The 26,686-nt window shown below is 33.0% G+C and overlaps 1 long non-coding RNA gene across 1 annotated transcript in view; it reads right to left on the bottom strand.

Moving 5' to 3' along the window:
- The window catches only part of LOC105713607 (uncharacterized), a 167,211-nt gene extending 142,457 nt beyond the window's left edge, over positions 1-24,754 (bottom strand). The window contains exons 1-5 of the long non-coding RNA XR_001106594.2: positions 24,576-24,754; positions 22,916-23,528; positions 21,766-22,540; positions 20,524-20,549; positions 5,300-5,386 (exon numbers count right to left, since the gene is read on the bottom strand). This is a non-coding gene — a long non-coding RNA (uncharacterized LOC105713607). The remainder of the gene's footprint in view (positions 1-5,299; positions 5,387-20,523; positions 20,550-21,765; positions 22,541-22,915; positions 23,529-24,575) is intronic.
- Positions 24,755-26,686: the final 1,932 nt, after the last annotated feature.

The following is a 26,686-nucleotide window of genomic DNA, read 5'->3' as shown; positions in this document are numbered from 1 at the left end:
TTTGGAGAAAATAAATCTAACTGTATATAAAATATCATGATTTATGCTGAACAGAGATATTATAACTCAAATCATACAGGAATTTAAGACCAGGAATGAATGTAAAAGTGGGAAGAATGAGTGGAAATCATGGTGGTTGAAGGTTAATCTGGGAAGTTATAGGCCTATAGTCAAAGTTTTATTATGAACATCAATATAATTGCTTTGAAGATAAGTGCTTCCTTGATCTAAACTCATGGATATATGTAAGTGTGCAAGGCAGATGGACATTTATACTTAAATAATTTAAGATTACTAGTTTTAGTTCTCCTAACAGTACTAATAGTCTATACACATACATACACACACACATACACATTGGTATATATTACATATACATCCATATAATATTTACATATATATATACATATATATGCATACACACACAATGGTTTTCAGGACACTAGACACTGGATATCAAAGGACTGTAGAGATACTGGAAACAATATTCAGCTGAATATTTATTAGTGCGTGAATTTAGGAAAATCATTAAAAGCAGTGAAATGGTGGGGCAGGGAGGCAATCTAAAAGGCTTAGCGAGAACAACCTTGAAGCCTACGCATGTTTTGGCATATTTCCTGTTCCTACTATCCTGAATGAAAAATCTAATTATGTTTGGGCACTAGGTGGCACATTCAAAAATGTCTTCCCATAGAAGTGGGCAAAATTAACCCTAGACTAAATATTGCTCTAGTCCTGCCTAAAAAGTTTAAAAGCATGACCTGAGAATATAGATATATAAAAAAGTTTAACTTCCAATCAAATAAAATACAAAATATCTGCCATCTAATCAAAAATTACCAGAATAAAAAGAAGCAGGAAAATAATATCCATATTTAGGAATAAAATAGATTAATCTACACCAACTCTGAAATTACATAAATAAAAGTCCATACATAGAGACTTTCATCATATTATAATTCACATGATTACTGTTTTCTGGTGAAAATACTTAAGATCTACTCTTTCATCACATTTGAAATACACATTATTGTTTACAGTAGTCATCATGCTGTACATTAGATCTCCAGAACTTATTCTTGTTATAACTGAAAAATTGTACCTTTTGACCAATATCTTCCCCATTTTCTCCACTGCCCAAACTCTGGTAATCATCATTCTACTCTAGGATCCTATAAGTTTGACATTTTTTTTTATTATACTTTAAGTTCTGGAGTACACGTGCAGAATGTGCAAGTTTGTTACATAGGTATACATCTGCCATGGTGGTTTGCTGCATTAATCTTCCTGTCATAAACAGTAGGTATTTTTCCTAATGTTATCCTTCCCCAATCCTCCCACCCCCTACTACCCCTCTCCTAGCCACCCCCAACAGGCCCTGGTGTGCGATGTTCCCCTCCCTGTGTCCATGTGTTCTCATTGTTCAACTCTCACTTATGAGTGAGAACATGCAGTATTTGGTTTTCTGTTCTTGTGTTAGTTTGCTGCGAATGATAGTATCCAGATTCATCCATGTCCCTGCAAAGACATGAACTCATCCTTTTTTTTTTATAGTTGCATAGTATTCCATAGTATATATGGGCCACATTTTCTTTATCCAGTCTATCATTGATGGGCATTTGGGTTAGGTCCAAGTCTTTGCTATTGAATCACATGCATTCTAAGCCAATGACACAAGATCGCTGTAGTGAAGTGGGCTTTATTAAAGGCAATATTAATTTATTATTTGAAATCAATCGATATAATTCATATTAGCACAATACAAAAAAACTCAAAATGAACAAAAGTATGCTAATTTCAATAGGTATACAAAAAATTTTGAATCAAATCAGCACCAATTTCTGATAAAAGCTGTTAGCAAAATGGGAGTAAAAGAAGTTCCACTAAGTATGGACACATACAAACACACACACACACACACACACACACACACACAGAGGGTCCTGCAGTTAACATCATACTTCATGATAAAATACTAAATGCTTTTGTTCTAAGATTAGGAACAAAGAAAGACTGTCTGCTTTTAGACATTCCACATTCTATTTGAGGTTCTACCCAGTGCAATAAGTCGAGACAAACAAATATAAGGAATTCTAAAATGAAGGAAGAACTACATCACCTGTGAAGAAAATCTAGTGCAATCTCAATAAAAGCTACTAGAATCAGTAAGCTACCAAGACTGCAGGGTACAAAAATCATTTGGATGTCCATATACTAACAACAAATATTCAGAATTTCTTAAATAACTCATAAATAAGAGAGACAGAGAGATAAATGTTATTTGTACTACTTATACCACATAAACTACAAAATGTCGTACAAATAAATGGAGAAAATCTAAGTAAATTATGACATTTACTAAGTTTATGAATCAGCAAACCAAGGGGTACTGAGGTATCAATTCTTCCCAAATCGATATTTAGTTTCAATAAAGTTACAATCAAATTCTCAACATGTTATTTTTTAGAGAAATGCAAAAGCTAATTCTATAATTTATACAGAAATACAAAGAATATAGAAGGGCCAAAACAAGTTTAAAAAATAATAAATTTATACCACTTGGAATACCTAACTTAAACACGTTGGAGAACTTACACTACTTGACTTCAATGCCATTATGAAGCTGCAGTTATAGAATGGTATGGCATTGGCATGCAGAAAGACAAATAGGCTTGTATAACTTAATTGCTCATTCAGACATAGATGTACACATTGATTTTTGACATTGTGCAAAGTCAGCTTGGTTGTATATTAATTTTTTGAATGAAACCATGTTAGAATGATTGGATATGAGCATGTCAAAAACTAAGTTTGGTTTTTGCCTAAGATGATATACAAAAAAAAAAAAAAAAAAAAAAAAAAACAAACAAACCCTCTCTAAATATAACACTAAATGTAAAACTAAACTTATAGAATTTATAATGAGAAATATAGAAGGAAGTCATTTTGCCCTTGTCTCTGAAGAATTATTAGTGTAGTAGACAGAATAATGGCTTCTAAATGTGTTCATGAACTAATCCCTGGAACCTGTGAATATGTTACATGACAAAGGGGAATTAATGTTGCAGATAGAATCAATCAGTTGACCTTAAAATAGAGAGATTAGGTTGGATTTTCCTAGTGTGCACAATGTAATCACAAAGGACATTAAATGTGGAAGAGAGAGGTAATTGAGTCTAAGTCACAGTGTATATAAGAATATATAAGAAAAATTCAGCCAGTCACTGATGACTTTGAAGGAGAAAGAAAACTGATTCTTCCCAAGAGTCTTCAGGAAAGAATGCAGCCCTGCCAATTTCTTGATTTCAATCAGCTGAGATCTGTATTGGACTTCCAGAGCCATAGATGATAAATTTATTTTGTTTTAAACCACTAATTTTGTGGTTATTTATTACAATGGTAATAAGAAACTATAATACAATTAGATATGACACTAAAAGCACAATCTTCAAAAAACATGGTAAATTAGACCTCATCAAAATTCAGAATTTCTGCTCTTTACAAATTATTAAGAGAATAAATAGTCAAGAGCCATAGATTGGGAAAATATATAGATGCAGTTTAGATGTCTAATAAAATGCTTGTATTCAGAATATATAAAGTACTCTCAAAACTCAAATATTAGAAAACATACAACCCAATTAAAAATAGGCAAGACATTTGAGCACTTAAACAGAAAAGGTCTATGAGTGTAAATTTGCACTTGAATAGGTGTACAATTTAATTTCTATGGAAATGCAAATTAAGATGACAGTATAATTATACTAAACACCTATTAGAATGTCTAAAACTAAAAAGAATAACCATTTCCAGTGTTAGTGAGATGTGGGAGATCTGGCCAAAAGATTTGAACAGACATTTGACCAAAGAAAATTTCTGATTGGCAAATAAGCACAGAGAAAAATGCTGAACATTATTAGAGGAATGCAAAATAAAGCCACACAAATTTGCCTTTATTTCCTTAATAGAATGGCTAAAATTACAGAGACCAGCAATATCATAAATTGCAAGGTTCTGAAGGAATTGAAACGCTCACATGCTGCTAGTGGAATATAAAATGGTATAGCCATTTTGAAAAATAATTTGGCATTTTCTTATGTAGTTAAACATATACCTACCATCTGATCCAGCTAGTCTATTCCTATGTATTTATTTAAGAAAAATCAAAGCCTATGTCTATACATAGATTTGGATATTCATAGCAACATTATATGTAATAGCCCCAATCTGAAAACAACCCAAATGTCCTTTGCTAGAAAATGAATAAACTATGGTGCATTCATATAATGACCATTTTACAACTGAAATTGAGGGAGCAGGTGTTAAGTAATTTTCTTAACTTACTTAGGCTTCTACTTCAAAGGATCATTATAAAAATTTAACACCATTAAGCATTAAAAACACATCTAGCACATAGTAGGCACTGTTGGTTTGTTAAACAGATGTGTCAGAAATTGCCACATTTTATTCTCAGAATTTTTATTAAAATATTATTTCCACACATTGTTCAAATAATTTTATTGTTGCTTTGTTTAAACATATCTAATGAATATATTTCTTGAAATACTCTAAAAGGAAAATATAATTATTTGACTCTTAAAATGAACAGTAATCGAGTATTGTCATTTTAGGACAATCAATGAAGATAGAAGACGAACTGAAGAATAGAAAAATAATAATTTGGTTACCTATAAAATTTTTGTCTCTGATAGTATATAGACCCTTAAAGGGAATGCTCAAAATACTTTTCAAGTGAGAAGCAATAAAGAAACTGGATTGTGCAGAACAAAGATGGAAATATGAAGACCAGTGAGACTCATACATCTTCAGCAAGGTTTCTAGAATAGTTCTCATTTTAGGAATGTATTAATATATTGTAAACTTTTTAATTCATGACAAATAAATATGAATAACCATCTAATGACCATTAATGGGCAGAATGCAAATATCCATTATAGTAAATAATTCCTAGATACCTTAAATGTAATTACCCCACAGTTGGGGAAACCTCAATTTGTGCAACTATAAAAATGAGGTTCAGATACTCCCTAAATTGATCCACGAATTCAATGCAACCCCTAGCACAATACCACCTGGCTTTTTACACACAAAAATGACAAGCTGCATATAGATATGCGAGGGACCCAGGGTAGTCAAAGCAATCTCAAAAGATAAATTGAAAAATTCACATTTCCTGATTTTAAAATTTAGTACAAAGCTACAGTAATCAAAATAAGTATAATGATTGGTACTGATAGAGCAGTGGAAAAAAATTGAAAGTCCAGAAATGAATCTTTACCTGAGGTCAATTCATTTTCAGTTTGGGTGCTAAGACATTATTTCAACAGGGAAAGAATATTCTTTTCAGCAAATGGTGCTGGGACACCTGGATAAGGAAATGCAAAAGATCAAATTTAGATTCCTACCTTACACTGTACACAAAGTTCATCACAAAATATGTTGTCACCTGACAGGTCTTCAGGTCTTCCTGACCACACAGATAAAACCAATTCACCGAAATCATGGTATTGCAGTAAAAAAGAGTTTAATTAACGCAAAGCTAGCCACATGGAAGACAGAGTTTATTACTCAAATCAGACTCCCAAATGCAAAGTGATTAGAGTTTTTCAAGGATACTTAAGGATACTTTGATTGGTAGAGAACTAGGAAATGGCTGTTCCTGATTGGTTGGGAATGCAATCATAGAGATGTGGGAAATGGTCCTTATACACTGAGTTTCCCTCTGGGTGAGGGCCACAGAAACCTTTGTGTCAGGAGTCATGGAACCAGGTGGGGTCAGTTGGTTACCAAAATGCAAAAGTCTGAAAAACTCCTCAAAATACAAATATTAGATTCTCGAGTAGTGATGCTACCTATAAGAGCAATTGAGGAAGTCATAAATCCTGTGACCTCTGGCCGCATGACTCCTGAGTAGTAAGGGATTATAGAAACTATGTGTATATTTTAGCAGAATTTATGCCCCTCCCATAATCCTAATCTCATGGCCTGTCATTAATTTTACAAAGGAAGATTTTGGTGCCTGAACAAGGAAAGGGTTAGTTTTAGGAGAGACTATAATCATCCTTGCTTGTAAATTAAAATATAAACTAAATTTCTCCCATGTTCAGCTTGGCCTACACTCAGGAATGAGAGAGGACAGCCCCTGTGTGAGGTTAGGAGCAAGATGGAGTCAGCCATTTTAGATTTCTCTTACAGTAATAATCTTTGCAAAGGCAGTTTCAGATGGATGGCAGATCTAAGTGTAGGAGCTAAAACTATAAAACTTTTGGATAAATGCATAGTTATAATTCTTTGTGGCCTTAAATTAGGCAATGTTTTCTTATATTTGACATCAAAATCACAAGTAACAAAAGAAAATTATATTTGACATCAGAAGTACAAGAAAGAAAATAAAAAATAATAATGGACTTTATCAAAGTTAATGTTTGTGCTTAAAGGAAGCCATCATGTAATAAAAAGACAACCATCAGAATAGTAGAAAATATTTGCAAATCAAATTTATGGTAAGGATCTCAAATTCAGAATATGCAAAGAACACTTACAACTCAATAGTAAAAAGAATAACTCAATTTTAAATCAGGCAAAGAATTTGTGTAGATATTTATTCAAGAAAGATACACAAATGACCAATAAGCACAGGAAAAAGTGTTCAGTATCGCCAGTCACTTGGGAAATGCAAATTGAAATTATAGTGAGAAACCATGGGTGGCTGAAATAAAAAGAGTCAAAAATTTGGAACCCTCATGCATTGAGGGTGGAAATGTAAAATAGTGCAGCTGCTTTCAAAAACAATGTAGAATTTCTTCAAAGATGAAACATACAGTTACTCTATTACCTATCCATTTCCACCCATAGACAGATAAAATAATAATAATAATAAAAGCATATGTCCATCCAGAAATTTGGATAAGAATTTTACAGCAACATTATTCATGATATCTAAAAGTGGGAAACTGCCCAAATAGCTTTCATCTTAATTGAATCATTGAATAATAATTAATGGTACTTCTATACAAGGCAATAATATTCAGCTATTTAAAGAATGATGTACTGAGTCATGCTACAACATGAATAAACCTTGAAACCCTAGTACTCAGTTAAAGAGGCCAGATACAAGAGATCACATATATGACCTCAAATTTAGATCTCAAATTATGTACTGTTTTATAACTATGTTTATATTTTATTTTATAGACCTTTATCACTAAAACCTTTCTAATTGGGTTACTCAAAATCTATTTATAAGTGTGAGCTTATGAAAGAGATTTGGGCAGTTACTACCTTTTGCATATTATGAATAATGTTTCTGTGAACATTCTCATCCAAGTTTTTGTGTGGACATGTACTTTTATAATTCCATTTTTATGAAAGATTCAGAATAGGCACATCTAAAGATACAGAAAGTAGATTAGTGCTTGTTAGTGGCTGAGGAGACAGGTGGTTGGGAGAAAATGGGAAGTGACAGCTAATGGGTATGCTGTTTCTTTTGGAGCTAATGAGAATATAGTAAACCTGGATGGTGGTTAAGGTTGCATAACTCTGATTATACTAAAAGCCATTGAATTGTATACTTTGAATGAGCTAATTGTATGCTATATGAATTATTTCTCAATAAAAGCTACTTTTAAAAAGAAGAAATATGAAAACCAGTGTTTGTTTTCTTTTTTTTACTAGAGTTTGTTTTGTGTCATATATTTTTCCCACGAAACTGCAAACCTGCTTTTAAAAATTTTGCTCATTCTTATAACTAGATTTTGATTAACCCAATTACAAAATCTTTAGTGATAAAGGTATATAAAAAAGTGTAAAAATGAAAATTACTACTTATGAAAATTACTATATAATCTGAGAGCTAAAACAGATATTCAATTTAAGTTGAAATTTAATTAGTAAAAATGGAAAATAATAGAATAAATCCAACTCTTTTAATATGAAATGATTTCTTACTTTTTAATTATTTGGAAATTATAAAAGATATTTTTCAAAATCTAATAATATATTAAAGCTACTAAAAATTTCCTGAATTCTTCTTGGAGAAGCATGTAAAAATAACACTCCTCATTTTAGGCAATACAGATTTTCCCTTTTACTGTTTCGCCTAGTAATTTCTTTTCTTAATTATTCTACTCTTTTACTCAATTAGAGGGTTTTCAGTAGGACTTTATTTTTGACAATATATTTGGAAAGACTGACAAATATTTCTATCTATTACAGTTAGAGATATTAAATCTACCAATACCTCAAACATTAAGAGAAGTGAAAAAGGTCTTCTAAACTGCAGTTGAGCTATGTGTATTTAAAATATTCTATAATTTACACATTTTCACAAATAAACCTAGTTTTGTGTAAAACATTTCAATTTTAAAATATTAATGTATTAAAATTTTAAATAAGTTATTAGATATTTATATTAGAATTATGAATACTAATATGAATTATGAATATATATTCAATACTATGCATGTATATAGGTCTTAAGTACAAATTTGTTATTTTATCTCTTGCTTTTGTAGCATTTTCATTTTTTAAAGAAATGGAATAATTGTATATAATTTTTAGAGTAACAAAAATAATACATTAACACTCATCACACATTGCAAAATAAAAGTACCTAAATTAGACTACATATTACTGTTCTATAAAAATGCGAAACTTTGAGTGATTCTAGTCTGGTTATTTGACTTTTAAAAAATTACCATGATTAAGATGAATCACTTTTTCTCTTGTTATACTGTTCAATAACTTACTAATATAGCAGATCCCCAAATGTTTAATGAAACACTCTGAATTTAATCAGCAATTGTACATAAGCCTCTTGCTCCAGAACTGCTTATTTCTGAGTTGACTCTTCCTGAAAATAGCAATCACGCAGGCAGAAAATTGTGTTGACTTTATTCTTCTCTTTACTTTTAACCTAACAATTCTCTACAGTTCTCTAACAATTACTTGACAAATCCTGCTGATTGTATTTCTTCTATTTTATTGTCACTACTTTCATAAGATTCTACTCTAACAATTTACACTATGAAATATGACCAGGTACATAGTCATGAAGCCCTGTTTTAATAGTGCAGATCTTTCAATTATGCTTCTATATTAATGTAAGTCTTGCATTAAGGATTTTCCAGTGTGATGTTCACCTATCTTTGCAATTTTAATCCCAAAGTTCCCCTGAGAAGAATCATATGTACAACCAAATATATATACATATATATGTTTAGCTAGTGATGTAAACATATATATATATATATATATATCTCCATAAAACCTGCTCTACAAACTTCTTTCTCTCTTCTGTTACCAATATTTCTCAAAGAAAATCTATGTAACAATAGTTTAAAATATTGGTCAGTTACCAGTTAGCCATTTCTGCCTCACAGTTCCGGTATGGCTGTGTATATTTACAGTATAACTGGTTGCTCCAAGCCAAGCATGGCACAGGTGAAATATAATTCAAAAGAATTAGGGCTCTTTAGCAGAGACAGCCAGGAGAAACAAGTCTACCTTTTCCCAGGCTCACCTTCAGTCCTTCCTGGTCTCATTCCTCAAAAGAAAGATCTAGCAAAGAATTGTTGGGTTAGAGATCTAGGTTAGACCCAATGAAGAAAAATAAACTTTCTTACTAAATATTTAAAGATCATTTTCACTTACGTTTGAAATTTTTCAAAAGCATTAGTTTAAAATTTGTATAAGAATCCATTTTATCTAAATTGTCTTTATTGATGAAAATGTGGAATATTTCCAAAACTTCAATATGAGGACTATTCTAAATATCTTTGGGGCATAATGTTTTTACTGTATTTTTGTTTATTTCACTAAGTTAAGATCCTAGAAGTGAAATGAATGAATAAAGAAATATAAATAATTTTAAGACGGAGAAATCCTACAGAATATTCTTCTAAATAATCTAGTGACTTGAAAAAATAACCGCTCCCATTCTGGAAAGTTTCCATCAGTCATGCTGTGGAATTATTCTAACATAAATATGTTTACATTTTCTCTCTGTTGCTCTGAGATAACAGACAAGTATATTTCTTTAAAAAAATCCTTCCACCCTACTAGAGACTACTACAGAGAGGCTATAGAAGAGGCCAATGGATGAGACAAAGCTGTGGTTCTTGGATATTAGCAATTTCACCAATGAATCAAAAAAAGAAAAAAAAAAGACAAGTCTATTTTCTAACACATTAAAAACAAAAACCCACTTTTCTTGAAACTCTTATAGGTTACAGCCATGGTCATATTATATTTATCATTTAAACATATTAAAATAGCACTAAAATAGCAATAGTGTAGCCAGGAGTAAACTATATAGCTTTGAATTTAAAACATAAAAGAAATAATTCTTTCAGTAGCTAGAAATTACAGCAATGCTGCTGGATATACATCTTGCTGCTACAACAGACAGTAACTACTATAGCACAAAAGCAATAAAAATTGCTATATTAATGTTGAGTATCAAAAGTTAATGTGAAAAAACAAGTAAGTCTGGCGGTCAAGTTACAATGAATCAGGTTATTTTCAAGTGGTGATCTGAAATGCAGAAGGCAACGTATTATGGATTATTCTTTTTGGAGCCATGCGTGATCATGAGATGGTAGTAAAAACTCAAGATGGGAAAGAGTGAAATAAAGAAAAATGCACAGTGAGAAGCTGGCAATGGGAACCTAGGAAATAACACCATTTAAGGAGGGGTCAGCAATGTAATAGCAGTAATAGAGACTGACCATATACCTAAAAGTTAGAAAGCAAACCCAGACAGTATAGCAGAGACAGTTTGTATACAATTATCTACATATAATTTATTTCTCTTCTCAGCTCTGTCTTCTATCTAGTAATAATCTTTCCTTCCCGTGAAGCCCTTTGTCTTCAGGAGAATCTATCTCAAGCGCAATCCTCAGGCATGGGCATTGATTCTAACCAGTTTTTCTCTTCCTTGACTACCATCAGGATCACCTGGAACTTAGGGGAAAAAGTTTTTTTTAAAAAAAAAAGCAATTCCCAGGACCCATTCCAAAAGTTATGTTTTAATTGTAAGTAGAAATACAGAACATACTGTATTTTTAATCCCTCTCCTGCAAGAAGCTGTTAAAAAAACAGTTTGATACGTAACACCAAGTCCATTAGAATGCCTGAAATTGAAAACAAAACACAGGATTTTAAAAAATGTCTCTGGGTGAATCTAAAATACAGAGAGGGTTAGAACAACTTTTCTAAAGTAGAATTTTATTCCCCTTTAAAAGGATCAATTAAAAATGCATATATATGGCCCAAATTAGCCAAAAACTACAAAGGGAAATTGCTGACAACTGGAAAAAAATAAAAGTTATGTTTCAGGAGAAATATTTTTGCTGGAATCAGACTGTCCAATATTGTAGCCACTGGTCACATGTGGCTATTATGTGTTTGAAATGTAGCTGGCAAAGCTAATAAATTAAATTGTATTTAATTGAATAAAATAATTTAATTTGATAGAATAAAATTTTGTATAATTTTATTAACCATAATTAAATTTAAAAACTGATACTCAACTTCATTATTGGAAAACTTTTAAATATTTTTGGAAAAAAACTAAAATATGCATCCACTTTTTCATCTACACATATTTCAAAATATGCATTTAAATATGTATATTTAGCATGACAAAGGGAATGCAAAAATCTCAATAATTTGATTATGAAGATTACGGGTCAGAATAAGAGTGTTTTGACCGTTTGGTTAAATAAAATATATTATTAAAATTAATTTTTTCAGGTTTTATTTAATTTTTTAAGCATGTTGTCTAAAAACTTTTAAATTGTACATGTGGCTTCTGTTATATTTTCAGTGGACAGCGTTGGCTAGATATGAATGACTGTAAGAGATGCAGCTGTCATAGTCATCTTACTACCAACAAGAGGATAAAGTCGCAGAGTATGATAAAGCCAAGCTAAGTAGAGAAAAATTGAACAAGAGCCCTGGTAAAAATTCGCCGATTTCTCCAGGCTACCAAACATTTTCAGTTACGTCTCCAGCCTTCCTGCGTTAGTTATCTGTTGCTGCTTCAAAATTTACCCCGACACTTAGTGGTCTAAAATAATAGACATTCATTATTTTATGGTTTCTGTGGGGTGAGAATTTAAATATTCCTTGGCTAGGTACTGCTACCTCAAGTTGTCTAACAAGGCTGCAATCGAGGTGTCAGCCAGGCCTGTGGTCTCATCTGATTGCTGGACTAGCAGAGGATCTGCTTCCAAGCTAACTCATGTGGTTGCTGCTAGGATTCATTTCCTTGTAGGCTATTGGATAAGAGCCTTAGTTCCTTGCTAGTTGAGGAATTAGCCTCTGGCCTTCTTCATTTCCTTGCCGCCATATGGGCCTCTCCATAGATCAGCTCACAACAGGCCAGTGGGTTTCTTCAGAGCAAGCTAGTCAGAGAGCAGGGGAGGAAACTCAAGATAGAAGTCACCATCTCTTTATAACCTAGTCCCTGAAATGATAGCCCATAACTTTTGTCGTATTAAATTCATTAAAATGAGTCATTAGGTCCAGTCCAAACCTGAAAAGAGTTGTTACATAGGGGAATAAATATTAGAAGGCAAGAATTATCAGAACCATTGTAGAGGCTGCAATTCAGTTTTTCATGCACTTCGTCTCCAACCTTAGAGGTGATTACTATCCTGAAAGCGGAAAATACTATTTATAGGCAAGTTTTCATACTTTTACATCAGATTAGTGAATTCATAAGTAACATTCATTGTTTTGATTTTTAAGTTTTATATATATATAACTTTATATATATTTATTTACAACTTATTTCTTATTTTCCTCCCTCAAAGTTATGTACATAAGTTATATCTACGTTGTAGTTGATGCTGATACTGGATAATGTAGTTTATGTATGTTTATATAATTTACCTGATATATTATGTTTTACTGAATGAATATGCCAGTTTATGCAGTAAATATTAAGAAATATTTACTCTCACATTTATTCTATTACAAAAAGTGCTGCAATAGACAGTGTTCTAAACAGTCTCTGTGCATGTGTGATCCTTGACCCAAGATTACTGGGATATAACGTATACACAACTTCAAATTTATTAGATATTGCAAAATTGCTTTCCAAAACATTACACTACTTTGTAAACTCACCAATAAAGTTACAAGTTTGTTTTTCTATCACATAATTTTTTAAAAAGAAATTATTATATTTTAATTCATTTTTCATTCTGTTGGCTATAAAATCATATGGTTTTAATTTGTGTTTCCCTGATTACTCAAGAGGTTGTGGATATTCAACTCACTTTTATATGCAAATTTTGGCAGAGTTTTTTTTGTCTGAGGCTTGTTTAAATACTTCGTCTCTATTCTCATCTGTGCCTTATGGTTTCTTCGTTTTTTTTTTTTTTTTTCTTATTTAATCATTGGAGCTTTCTATTATTCTTGTTGCAAATCCTTTCATCCAATATATGGGTGAAAAATATTTCTTTCCAGTATACAGTTAGCTTTTATTTTTTATGTTTTGTGTCTAAAATAATGCAAATTCTTAAATATTAATGGGCTAAACTTACAGTAATATCTCTTTTATGGTTTACGTTTATTACATCTTGTTTAAGGAAATATTCCTACCCAAAAAGTATTAAAATATTCTGTCTTTTACTTTCCTCTTCTTACTAAATTATCTACTTGGATAATATCCACTTCCGTTTGCATTAGCATTTCTAGGAATGTGTTGGCAGGAGAATTTTTGGATTTATCTTTATCTTTTTGCCTGAACCACAGACAACTCATGTTAACTTTTAAACCAGCCTGTGATTTTTCAATTACATGAAATCTAAAGCATATTTAATTAAATAAAAAGAAAAAAGCAAAGAATTTAATAAAGAATATAGTATTCAACAATTTAAAGTGCAAAGGAAAGCTCAAGAAACATAAAGTTAAAATTTATTTGGTGACTTTGTTGATAACAGATTTAGGTGGTAGTTTGGTTGGAAACCAGACATCAGTGAGTTGAAAACTATACCAGTCTCACTAGGGCAATTCTCTGAATATTTTCACCTCTCAGTCTTGAGAGACTGAGATTATTCTGTACTACTCATCTGACCACAGTGAGGTCAGGAAATATAATGTAGGATATCATGTAGAATTATACTTCCTGGTTCCACTGTGGTTGCATGAGGTATATGACTGCTTTTAGCTAATGAGTTCTGAGAGTTAGTCACATGGGCTGAATATTTTCCTGTAACTTCTAGAGCTTCCTCCCTCTGCCAGAGCCACAAGCAAATTTTATGGTTTGCTCCTTCACCAGAACGAGTCCAGGAGTGAGGAGACCAGCATAAGGGAAAAATGAACCTTTCTCAATGCAACATTGAGATTTTGGAATTTATCATCACAGCATAACCTAGCCTGGTCTGATAACATATAAATGGATACAAATGAAGGGCAAATTCATGTCCATTAGTATAAGAATGGGCTACATTATGCTGTAGTAACAAACGATCTGATAATTTAGCCTCTTTTAAAAGGAAAACTTCATTTTTATTCTCATACAACATGTTCATTATAACTTAACCATGGGCTTTGCTTCATACTTTTCTCACTCTAGTCCTCTGGCCAACAGAGCAGTTACTGTTTGGAATATTGCCAATTGCCAGGGTAGAAGAAAATAGTAAGTAATGAATCATACGTGAGCTGAGCTCCTTAAGCCTGGTATGACACACATATCAATTCCACACATTTGTGTGTGTGTGTGTGTGTGTGTGCGTGTTTAGTTTGGGTTCCCAGCTGACAGTTTATGTGAAAGTGATATCAATAGTAAATGTTTGCAGCTAAAACATGTAGGAAATTGAAGACATGGAACTAAAGAAAAGAAAGCCAACTAGGGTTGCACTATCAAGCAGAGTTCCCTAAAGAGTACTTCTGGCTCCATCATCAGGGCAACTCAGGAGACGGGGTAGGTCTAACCTGAACGCTGTCCTGATCATGCAGCACAGAACCTGCATTATTCTACTCCATCATGTGTCAGTTAATTTTTAAGATTTTTAACGTGATGATGCAAAATGCTCAGTTTTTAACAACGTCAGTGGCCCAATAAGAGACACAGTATGTATTTTGGCAGATAGAAACATGTGAGCTTCTGCATGCTAAAACAGCAAAGAGGTCCTAGGGGTAAGGTGGTGGGTACACTGACAGCTCTGACGTGTGTTTCTGTGGCTGCGCACGATATACTTACGTTTTAGGAAGCAAGCTAGTACCGTATTAGGGAAAGGAAGGAAATCCCACAATAATTGGTGAATGGCACTAATGGCAACCACAACGAAATGGATGGTCAAATAGAAAAAAACAAAGCACTCTTAGAAAAAATTACTGGACCACTAGCTGCTTCCAAGAGGGAGCAGAGGCAAGAAGGGAAGAAGAAGGGGGAATAAAAGAAGAAGATAGACAAAATAGGAGAAACCACATGTTGAAGGAGGTTTTTTTTTTCCACTAAAAGTCCATCAGAATATGTAAAGGCTGTTAGACAGTTTTAAATTGTTAATATGGAAGATGAGTTTGAAGATGTAGGCAAGAGGTGATACATGAGAAAAAGACTCAGGAAATACAAGAAAATGAAACCAATTGTGTAGATGAAAACTTTATTTTCAAGATTGACAGAAACCATTTACTCAAGTAAGAAAAACAAACAGTAGTAAAACTAATTGGTCATGAAAATAAAACTACAGGCATCAGGCCAGGGGAGTAAGGATTAGATGAACCGTTGTCATCCCTTTTTGCCTCTGAAATAAAATCACCGTCTCATCTCCTGAATGGGTGGAAAGGAACCTGGGGGTTTAGAGTGAACACTGAGGGGACTGTATAGGTGTGTAATAGCAATGATGGCCAAATGAGGACCCAAATTGTAGGTCTGGAGTGAAATCAACACATGGGACTCCATACGTTGAACAGATCCGGTGCTGTTGTGAGAAGGCTGTTGCAGGGTGGTGATAAAACATAGCAAGACAGAAACTAAATTCACACTTTTGGCCAGACAGTGATTAAAATGAGTTCTTTTATGGCATCATCTTGAAAGAAAATGAGGGAAACCAGAGGGAGTTGAAAGATAAAAGTATAGAGAGTTAGGGGCTTGATTTGAACAAAGGTCAGCCAGGATAGAGCTAATGGAATTAAAAAGCCTGCATGGAAAGAAATTGCATACATGTACAGGGTTAAGCTTCTGAATTTCAGAGATTCTGCCATTTAGAATGATAAGAAGATTTAGTGTATGGTATGAAATTATGTTAGAGAAATTATGAGGTCAAGGTATGGTGTTGGGCACTTCATTCACATGTACAATCTGGTTTAGATGATGAAGTGGCCAAGAGATAAAATACAATGCTGTTGTAATTTTGGAGCACAATATTCTATAGCACAAAATGCAGAGTTTGTTGTTGAAACACAGCTGTTAGAACTCTGATCTCTAAAAGAATGTCTAAAACTATAAAGTGTGATTAATACCATCTCTCTTACCTACTTAGCTAGTTATTATGACTAATCATATTCATTATCCTGATAATTAAACATCATAATCAATGTGATACCTAATGTGCAAAGTGCTGGGCAAATAGTATGTTGCCCAACTAGATTGTATGTTTAAATACATAATGGCAAGCATAATGCGGTACATCAGAGTTGCCTAATGTGTGGTAAATTGAATTGAGGCAATACTTGAAAATGCCAGATATCTTTGTCCTTCCTTAAATGCAGTGTGATTAGGGAAAAAGAGGTAGCTGGCCTCAGATCATACGGTATTGATCAATGTTCTCCTTTGATAAACAAGTATAATTTGATATAAGTTACTATCTGTCTTTGTCTAGGAAATACAATTGAATAGTCAGCAGGAAGACCAAATTGCAACTCCACTTAAGTAATAAGACACAGCAGGAAATGGTATTGTAACATTAAACACTCTGAAGTGAGTTAATGTGGTTATAATGTGGTTTCTTCAAACCAATTATAATATGCACAGGTAATAAATTATTATCACTATTAGTATGTGAAGCTAATTCTTTCATTTTCTATATTTCTTATATATGCACATTTAAAAATGCTTCTTCTGAAAATATGAATATTGTATTTTACTGTTCTTAGTTCATCCAGCCAGACAGGTTTTACTCTTCATTCAATTATTATTTTTTTCATTCACTTATATAAAACTATTTACAAATAAGGCTAGATGTGAAATTTAAATATAATACATGCTATACATATATTGCATGTGTGGTTTTAGTTATTTTGTTAAAAAAAGTCACATTATAACCACATTAACTCATGGGGAAGGAAGGATTGTAATATGACAATAGGAGAATCTGCTATGTCCTAATATTTAAAAGATGGCAGCCTCAAGGAGTTTATAATATTCAGAACAATAAGTAAATGTTAGGAAAAACATGTTTAAGCTCTACAGGGAAATAAAGCTGGAGCATACACGTGGAGATTTAGAGTAATAAATAATATTTCCTTAGAAGAATGAGGGAAAATTTCCTAGAGAAGATAATATCTTAAAAGAATTACAATGCATCAGCAAAATTTCTACAATCAGAAATGGGAAGAGTTGTCAAGAGAAGATTGTACAGTTAAGCCCATCCTGAATAATTTTGGAAAGTAGCGAGCATCCTCTTTAAAATTATTATTAATTAAAAATAAAATGGAAGTATCCTCACAGAGTCTTTTCATAAATCAATGCATACATAATTTTCAGTCAATTGTTCAAAAACTATTCGCTGAGCATTGATCTTCTTTCATGCAAATGGAGAGAATTTAAGGTAACTTAGTATATTAGTGCTGAAAAAAGCAAAATAGATTTGTAATCTATTTAGAGTTCATACTGACATTTTTTGTTGATGGGCTAAAAGAATGTAAGTGAAATTAAGAATAATTACAAGGTTTTGATTTCACCAACTGAATGGATGGTGCAGCCAATTACTAAGAAGGAGGACCGAGATCAAGAATTTGTAGACCCGTTAGTCCAAGATACCTGTGACCCATTTCTTACATAAAATTTTATAATGAATATATTTCTGCCTAGAAATAGTTCTGCATTTAGGGAGCTGTTGAGTTGAATGGATCTATCTTTGTACCTCTGAGGAACTGGGAACTGAAGTGAGCTTTTTCTAGTACCTTGGCTGACTATTCCAACAGTGCATCTCTCTCCAGTATCTGTCATTACTATATTAACAATGAAACAGGTCAGCATGCATCCTTTCTAGTATATATTAAATCACATAAAAAGTTACAGGCTAACTTCTCTAGATTCTCTTTCCTCAGATTTGAGTAGCAAAGCCAACTATATTTCCCTTCCTTAAACATCTATAGAGAGTGATATCCTGCTTCACTAAATTTTTCCTGAGAGAGGTGACTTCCTTTCCCTTGTCAAATATCAAACAATTTGGCCACTGTTATACCTGGGGTAAAACTGGTGCTCTTATTATGAGAAATCAGCCTCGAGAAAGTTAATGATTGTGTTTTGCACACGATGCTTTCTGTGTTGTAAACACTGCTCTATTCAACCAATCTAAAAGCCTGAAAATATCGCTTATAGTTTGTACCTGGGGTTTTCCCTCTGTTTTCAGAAAGTGTAAATACCTTTAAATAAATATTTATCCAAAATTTTGCATCATTAACTAATTTTTACTGGATAAATAAATATCTCTAGTCTATATAATAAGATAATTATTGCTTGCTGCTCACTCCTTCAATACTAGAATTCACCGTTGCAACAATAGATGTGGTTTGAGCTTCCAAGTCCACTTTTCTTTTCCACATTGAGAGTTGATTATCACCTTGGGTTATGATTATCTGATCTACTCAACACCTTATCCTCCCATGACATACACACACACACCAAAAAATAGAACAACAACAACAAAAACCTGTCACTAGTTTGATTGAAGCCTCCCAACTTAGTGTGATTTTATTTTTCCAGTAATTGCTATCATATGTTCTCTTTAGAATCACGCTTTCTCATGGGTTGTAATTTTTCCTTTATATTATATCAAGTTGGTTTCATAAATTTTTAGTCCGTCTAAAAAGTTTGAACTTACTCCTAATAGTGATAGACAGTTGTCGATGCATGTTAAGCTAAGGAGTGACATGACATATTTTGTGTATCAGAAAAATTACTTTAAGTCAACCTAGTGAAAGAACAGGTCTAGAGTTATAAAAAAAATTAGTTAAGATTTTTTCAACCTCTTCTTGCAACCCAAACATTCCTTTCTATTGATCCCAAGTCTTTAGATAAACTCAACCAATTGTCAACCAGAAAATGTTTACATTTACACTGCCCACTCCCACTTTCAGTTGTCCCACCTTTCTGGACCAAGCCAATGTTTTTATTAAATATATATGATTGATGTCTAATGCCTCCCTAAAATGTATAAAACCAACCTGCACCCCAACCATCTTGGGCACACGTCTTCAGGACATCCTGAGGCTGTATCATGGGTGCACATCCTCAACTTTTGCAAAATAAACTTTCTAAATTAACTGAGACCTCTCTCAGGTTTTCTGGGTTTACAGGAAGAAAAGGAAACAATGAGACAAATACAAAGAAATGTTCAGGCTGCACTGCTAAAGGCATCAATGTTAAATAGCACAGATTTATACAGGAAACAGTCTGCAAAGTTGATCAGTATTTTCCTTTTCCCTTTTCTTTCTTTCCTCTGAAGTGAAATGCAAGATAGGCTATTTAATGGTTTGTCAGCCAGCTGAATTGATTTGGTGTTGGAGATTATCTAGGTTGTACTTCAAAAACAATTAATAAATAATAAGAAATGATGATATTGGCCAGTGTCATGGAAGAGGAAATAAGAAATTAGAGATAGCGTCTTGTTCGATAACATAATGTCAATGAAAAGAGTCAAACTCTGTAAAATATTTTAAGAGATTTATTATGAGCCAAATATGAGTGACCATGACCCATAACACAGCCCTCAGGAGGTCCTGAGAACATGTGCTCAAGGTGGTCAGGTGCAGTTTGGTTTTATGCATTTTAGGGAGGGGTGAGACATCAGCCAAATACACTTAAGAAATACACTGCTTTGGTCAGAAAGGTGGAACGACTCAAAGGGGCCAGAGGAACAGGGGTGGAACTTCCAGGCTATAGGTAAATTGAAACATTTTCCAACTGACAACTGGTTGAGTTTGTCTAAAGACTTGGGATCAATAGAAAAAAAGTGTTCGGGTTAAGATAAAACATTGCGGAGACCAAGGTTCTTTTGAAGTTTTATAGTGGCTGCCCTTAGAGACAACAGATAGCAAGTGTTTTCTGTTAAAACCTTTAAAAGGAAACACTGGTCTAAGTGCAAGGCACACGCAAAGCAAGTTTTACTTTTGGTTGTATTTTCTTTGTATATTATAAACATTTATTTAACTTGTTGCTGTTTGAAGTAAAAAAATTTCCAAAATATATGCTCAAAAATAATCATTAAAATGTTTGCAGAGAAAAAAAAAAAAAAAAACCTTTAAAAGGCGCTAGACTCTTACCTAAATCTCATCAGGATTGGGAGGGCCTGGAAGAAAAAGATTTAGCTATGTTAATATTCTTTACATATGCACATGAACCCCCACAAAGGAAGGCTTTGCAGGACCATTTTGAAATATGGCAAAGAAGCACACTTTTGGGGTAAAATATTTTTGACTTTCTTCTTTGTCACATAATGTTATCCCGGAGTCAGATTGGAAAGTGAGTCACGATATATAGGTTAAATGAGACCTATCTGATGAGAATTTATGGTTTATAGGGTATGACTCCCTAGATCCCTTAGGTAGGAATTTGGACAAGATAAAAAAATCAGTGCTTAGTCCTCAGTAATAAAGGTGCCATGTTATCATCCAAAATAGAGCTAATTTTACAAATATAAAATATTTTTATACAAATATAAGATAGCTAAAAATATTGTAAAGAGTGATCTAATCTTGTTCTCTTGATCAAAAGTTATATATATATGTGTGTGTATATATATATATATATGTATACACACACACACAGAAAGAGAGAGAGAAAGAGTGTGTGTTTCACTATATTGCACAGACTGGTTTCACTATATTGCACTGGCCGGTCTTGAACTCTCAGGCTCAAGTGATACTTCTGCCTTGGCCTCTTAAAGTGCTATGATTACAAGTGTGAGCCACCATGCCTGGCTAGAAAAAAACAATTATTTAAAATATCACAATGTAATTGCAGTTTGCCTTAAAAACAAGTAAAGGAGTTACTTTATGGCATAACTGAATGATTACTCATAGATAAGTTTTGATAAATGCGTAATTATTTTTCTTTTGCAAGATGCTAAGTGATACATTGTCTTTTTAATGCTGGAGTTGAAACAGAATACATTTTTTCTTTAATTTGTGTAAATTTAGGTACATTGATGTCTTGTCCAATGGTGAAGTCTAGGCTTTAAGTAGAACCATCACCCAATAGTGTACATTATGCACATACAGCACTTTCTCATCCTTCATCCCCCTCCCACCCTTCCACTCTCTTCTGAGTCTCTATGTCAAAGTATGCACATTATTTAGCTCCCACTTAGAAGTGAGAACATAGGGTATTTGGTGTTATGTTTCTGCACTATTTCACTTAGAATAGTGGCCTCTAGTTCCACCCATGTTGCTGCAAAAGAAAATGGTTTCATTCTTTATTATGACTGAGTAGTATTCTATGTTATGTCTAAAACACATTTTATTTATTCAATTACTCACTGATGGACTCTTAGATTGATTACCTACTTTCGCTATTGTATGTAGCACTGTAATAAACATACAAGTGCAGGTATCCTTTTGATATAATAATTTATTGTCCTTTAGTTATATATCCAGTACTAGGATTCCTGTATCAAACAGTAGTTCTTATTTTAGTTCTTTGAGAAATCTTCATACTGTTTTCCACAGAAGTTGTACTGATTTACATTTCCATGAACAGTGGAAAAAGCATTCCCTTTTCTCTGCATCTTCACCAGCATCTGCTTTTTTTTTTTTTCCCCTCTTTTTGACTTTCGAAAGATACCCATTCTGACTGGTCAAAGATGTATGTCATTACAGTTTTAATATGTACTTCTCTGATGGTTAGTGATGTTAAGCATGTTTTCATATTCTTGCTGGCCATTGCTGGGGTTTTTTCTTGTTGTTGAGTTGTTTGAGGTCCTTGTAGGTCCTGGATATTAGCCCATTGTCAGATGCATAGTTGCCACATACTTTCTCCCATTCTGTAGATTATTCTTTTTGCTGTGCAGGCTTTGTTTGTTTGTTTGTTTGTTTGTTTGTTTAGTGAGTTCCACTTGTCTACTTTTGTTTTTGTTGCATTTACTGTAGAGGTCATAGCCATGAATTATTTGCCTAGGTCAATGTCCAGAAGAGTTTTTTTCTGTTTTCTTCTGGGATTTTTGAGGTCTTACATTTAAGTCCTTAATGCGTCTTGAGTTATTTTATTTTATTTTATTTTTTTACATAGAGAGAGATAGGGGTCTAGTTTGAGTCTTCTGCATATAGCAAACCAAATCCAAAGCTAGCAAAAGAAAGAAAATGACAAAGATCAGAGGAGAATAAAATTGGAAAAAAAATGAATTAAAAGCTGGTTCTTTGAAAAGATAAACAGAATTGACAGTCCACTAGCTAGATTAACCAAGAAAATAAGGAGAAGAGGATCCAAATAATCATAAGTAGTAATAAAAAAGACATTACAGCTAATACCACAGAAATAGAAAAGATCATCAGAGACTACCATGAACATCTATATATCCACAAACTAAAAAGCCTACATAAAATGTATGAATACCTGGAAACATACAACCTTCCAAGACTGAACAAGGAAGAAATAGAAATCCTGAACAAATCAGTAACAAGTAGCGAGACTGAATAAGTAATAAAAAATTCTCCTCACAGAAGAAAGTCCAGGACCAGAAGGATTCACAGGCAAATTCTACCAAACATACAAGGAAGAACTGGTCCCAATCCTCCTGAAACTCTTCCAGAAATCAATGAGAACACAACAAAAAAAGAAAACAACATTGTAATATAAACATAGATGCAAAAATACTAAAGAAAATACATTTTGGAATATACAAACATGAGCTTACATTTTTTTGCTTCCAAATTACGCCATATCAAAGGTGGCAAAACTGAATATCTATACTCATGGATTAAAATAATTATTTAGAGGCCCTCTACTTCCCTGAAATTATTGCATTTTGCATAATCTAGTTTGCATTTCTTTTTTTAACATAAATAAGTTTATTTTTTATTTATATTTATTTATTTGTTTTTGAGACAGATTTGATTTTGCAGCAGTGTGATTACGATTTTAAGAGGATGTTGCAGCAAGGATGGGGAGGTTGTGTCCTATACCCTAGGGATAAGGTAGGGGGACTTAAGGGGAGGTATTGAAGGAGGTACAGCTTCAGGGAGGAGGGCGGCAATGAAGTGTGGCTCTTCATGTGCTTCATAGCTATTCTTGAAGTTCTTCCTGTAAAAAGTAATTGGTCAAAATTGCACTCCTGTAAAGAGAATAAAAGTAATAAGTGCATCTCATTCTAGCCTTTTGAGACATTACTATATTCAGATTTCAGGTTTTAATCAGGGGAAAAAATATTACAACTCTCATATCCACCTTTCTCAGTGATGGTATTTAACCACGTGTGCCAGATTTTGTTAGAAAATGAAAAACAAACAAACAAACAAACAAGAAGTAGCGTGACAAGCTCTTTCTAGTTCTCTGAATTACAAGGCTTTTTTCCCCCCCAAAACTTTAAAAACCCAGAAAAATAAAAGAAATACAAATGAAATTATTAGATTTTCAGATAAGAAATTAGATAAACCCAAGAACAAGAACACCTTTATCCTAGCCTAGACAGACATCTGATGAAATTTTAAGGCAAAAGGGTAATGGAAGAAAACTTTTCCTATTTTAGCTGGAAAAATAGATTCCAGTCACAACTGCAAGGAAGTAGCTACTCATCTACCTACAATTTCTATTAACAAAAAAAAAAGAGAGAGAGAAATTTCATGTAATTGCAAAACTGGAATATTCCATTTCTTGTTACTTCCCAGGGTTACACTCCCTACTATAAACCATGTGACCCTTCCATCATTTCTGTTTTTAGAGTAACAAAGACATTTTATTGTAGAAATCTGAGATAACACACAAACTCTAATTTTTTCTTACTCAGTTTCTGTCTCTCTGGAACTGATCAATATACTTTCCTGTTTAGAGATTTTACTCAAATGAATTTGTAGGAGAATTGGAAATGAGGTGCCATTATAAAAGGTAAAACAGATGACCTCATTCTGGAAATTCCAGAAGGAGATGAATTCTGATCCATAGTTTTATAAAAGATTGGATTGATCACTCACTCTGATGCCTTCCCTACCAACATCTCAGACCTTGAATCTGTTCCCAGTAGTCTTTCGGCTACAGATAGTTCATAGCTAAAGCAAATGAAAGAGGCTGAAGCCATATAGTTCTTCATCAATCCATCTATGTCTTACTGAAACCAACTCAATATTAATAAAAAAGGATTTTGAAGACCCATCGTATTACATACCTCCAAAAAGTACTCAAAAATTTCTTATATTATTATCCCTTCTTATGCCTCTTCTTCCCATCAAAAAGGCAAATGAATGTGGTTACCACCTTGTACAAGATTCATGGACCATGGCAGCAAATCACACTGCCACGTATGCACCTATGCAACAATCTTGCATGTTCTTCACATGTACCCCAAAACCTAAAATGCAATAAAAAAATAAAAATAAAAATAAATAAAAATAAAAAAAACAAGTTTGTACTCTCTCACTTCTTGCAATTTCCAACCATAATGCAATTCAAAAATTCCTTACTGAGGCAGATAACATCAGTGGTAGATCCATTTTTAGCATTTTGCTTTTAAGTATACTTTTCCATCCAATCTCATTATATCTTTTTTTTATATTTCATTAGAAAAATAAACAATATAGGTGATAGTCACATTCCACAGATTTACAGAAGTGTTCTATTAGCTTTTGCAAAACTGAGCCAGAACTCCACTCTTATATATGAATGGCCTTCTGTGCTTTAGTTTGAAAGTCTTACAGAATTGATATCCTCCATTTTCTGACAAAGCGTTTTTAAAAAACTTCAATTTTATTAGATACAAGTGCATTTTCTAGGCCATGACAATATGCAAAATGGTTAATCTTGTTGCCTCAAAAATTAGAAGTTATTTATCATTTTCTCTGATCTACCACTAAAAGAGAACTTAGAGGAGATCTTGTCTCATAAGACACTGTGCAAAGAAATGCTAACATTTTTAAATTTAATCACCATATACACACAAACACACACACACACACACACACATACAATCAAATGAAAGCTGAAAAATCTTAGCCTTTGGTTTGGATAGACTCACAAGAGACTGTCTTCAGTAACATTAAGCATTTCCTTCAAAATTCTTTTCTTTGGACTACATAAAAATCATAAAACTTTTCTTCTATTTGTATAGAAAACTTAGGCCAAGTTAAGAAACTTTGATCTAAAGCAGACTGCTACACATGGCCTTCATCCAGAGCGTTCAGATCGAGACACCTGAATGCAGAATGCCAAAAACTGCTGCAACTATCTTTGTCTCTTTCTCCTCTAGATTTTAAATCCCTCTTTTAATTCCCTCCGTTTAATTTAGTGTTCCTGATTGCCAAGATGAGATTCTACAGGTTATTTCTTTAATCTTCTTTGTCTAAACACAAAAGATCAAATCTGTCATTTAAATTACACTTAGCACCAATGAGTCCACACTCGAGTTAAAGTTTAGTTAATCAGATTGCTGAGTTTGTTCCATTTTCCCTAGGAAACTATATCCCTGTGCAAAATAATAATATCACTTTTCTTTCATTATATACTGCTAAAGAGACTTGAGAATAATAATTGTTTTTAAAAATCAAAATTAAAAAGTCAAAATCATTGTAGACTATTATTCCCCACAAAGAAGTTGTGTGTTTAAATCTAATGATTAAAGGTACCTGAAAACGTGTTTTACAAAAACACCAAAAACTTCCTTCTCTTATCCTTCTGGACTAAATAAAATTTTTTCTCTAAAACTTAAGGACTGAATTTGACCATTCATTACCTTCTACAACCTTATAAACTACATTCCCAGTTGCCCTGTTGTTAGACTCATAGCCATCTCTACTAAATGTTCTGACACTTTTAAGTTTAGGAGGTATCTTGTTTACCTTTTCTATTTTATTCTTACTAAGTTTAGGAACAATTGTCTACAACCTGAAATCCCCCCAAAGTTCCTGCTTTTCATAAGAAACTGAACTTTTGTGACAAAGTGAGAAACAAAGCTATTTGATTAATTCTTCCTAGTACTTAAATATCTACTTCGGGTCACATTGTTTGAATATTTTCAATCTCTGAGGCCCAAGATTACTAGACAATTCCCAATAATTTGATAGCTATTAAAGACTTATAAGTATTTTGGGTTTTGTAATAATCTGACCTAATTCCTTTAAATAATAAAAAAATTATTATTATTATTTTTTTTTTTGGAGACGGAGTTTCGCTCTTGTTACCCAGGCTGGAGTGCAATGGCGCGATCTCCGCTCACCGCAACCTCCGCCTCCTGGGTTCAGGCAATTCTCCTGCCTCAGCCTCCTGAGTAGCTGGGATCTTACT

This window comes from Aotus nancymaae, unplaced genomic scaffold (assembly GCF_030222135.1).
Source record: "Aotus nancymaae isolate 86718 unplaced genomic scaffold, 86718_ANA_hifiasm-v0.15.2.pri h1tg000019l, whole genome shotgun sequence".
NCBI lineage: Eukaryota > Metazoa > Chordata > Mammalia > Primates > Aotidae > Aotus > Aotus nancymaae.
The sequence above is the reverse complement of the archived record's forward strand: the minus strand, read 5'-3'. Positions and strand labels throughout refer to the sequence as shown.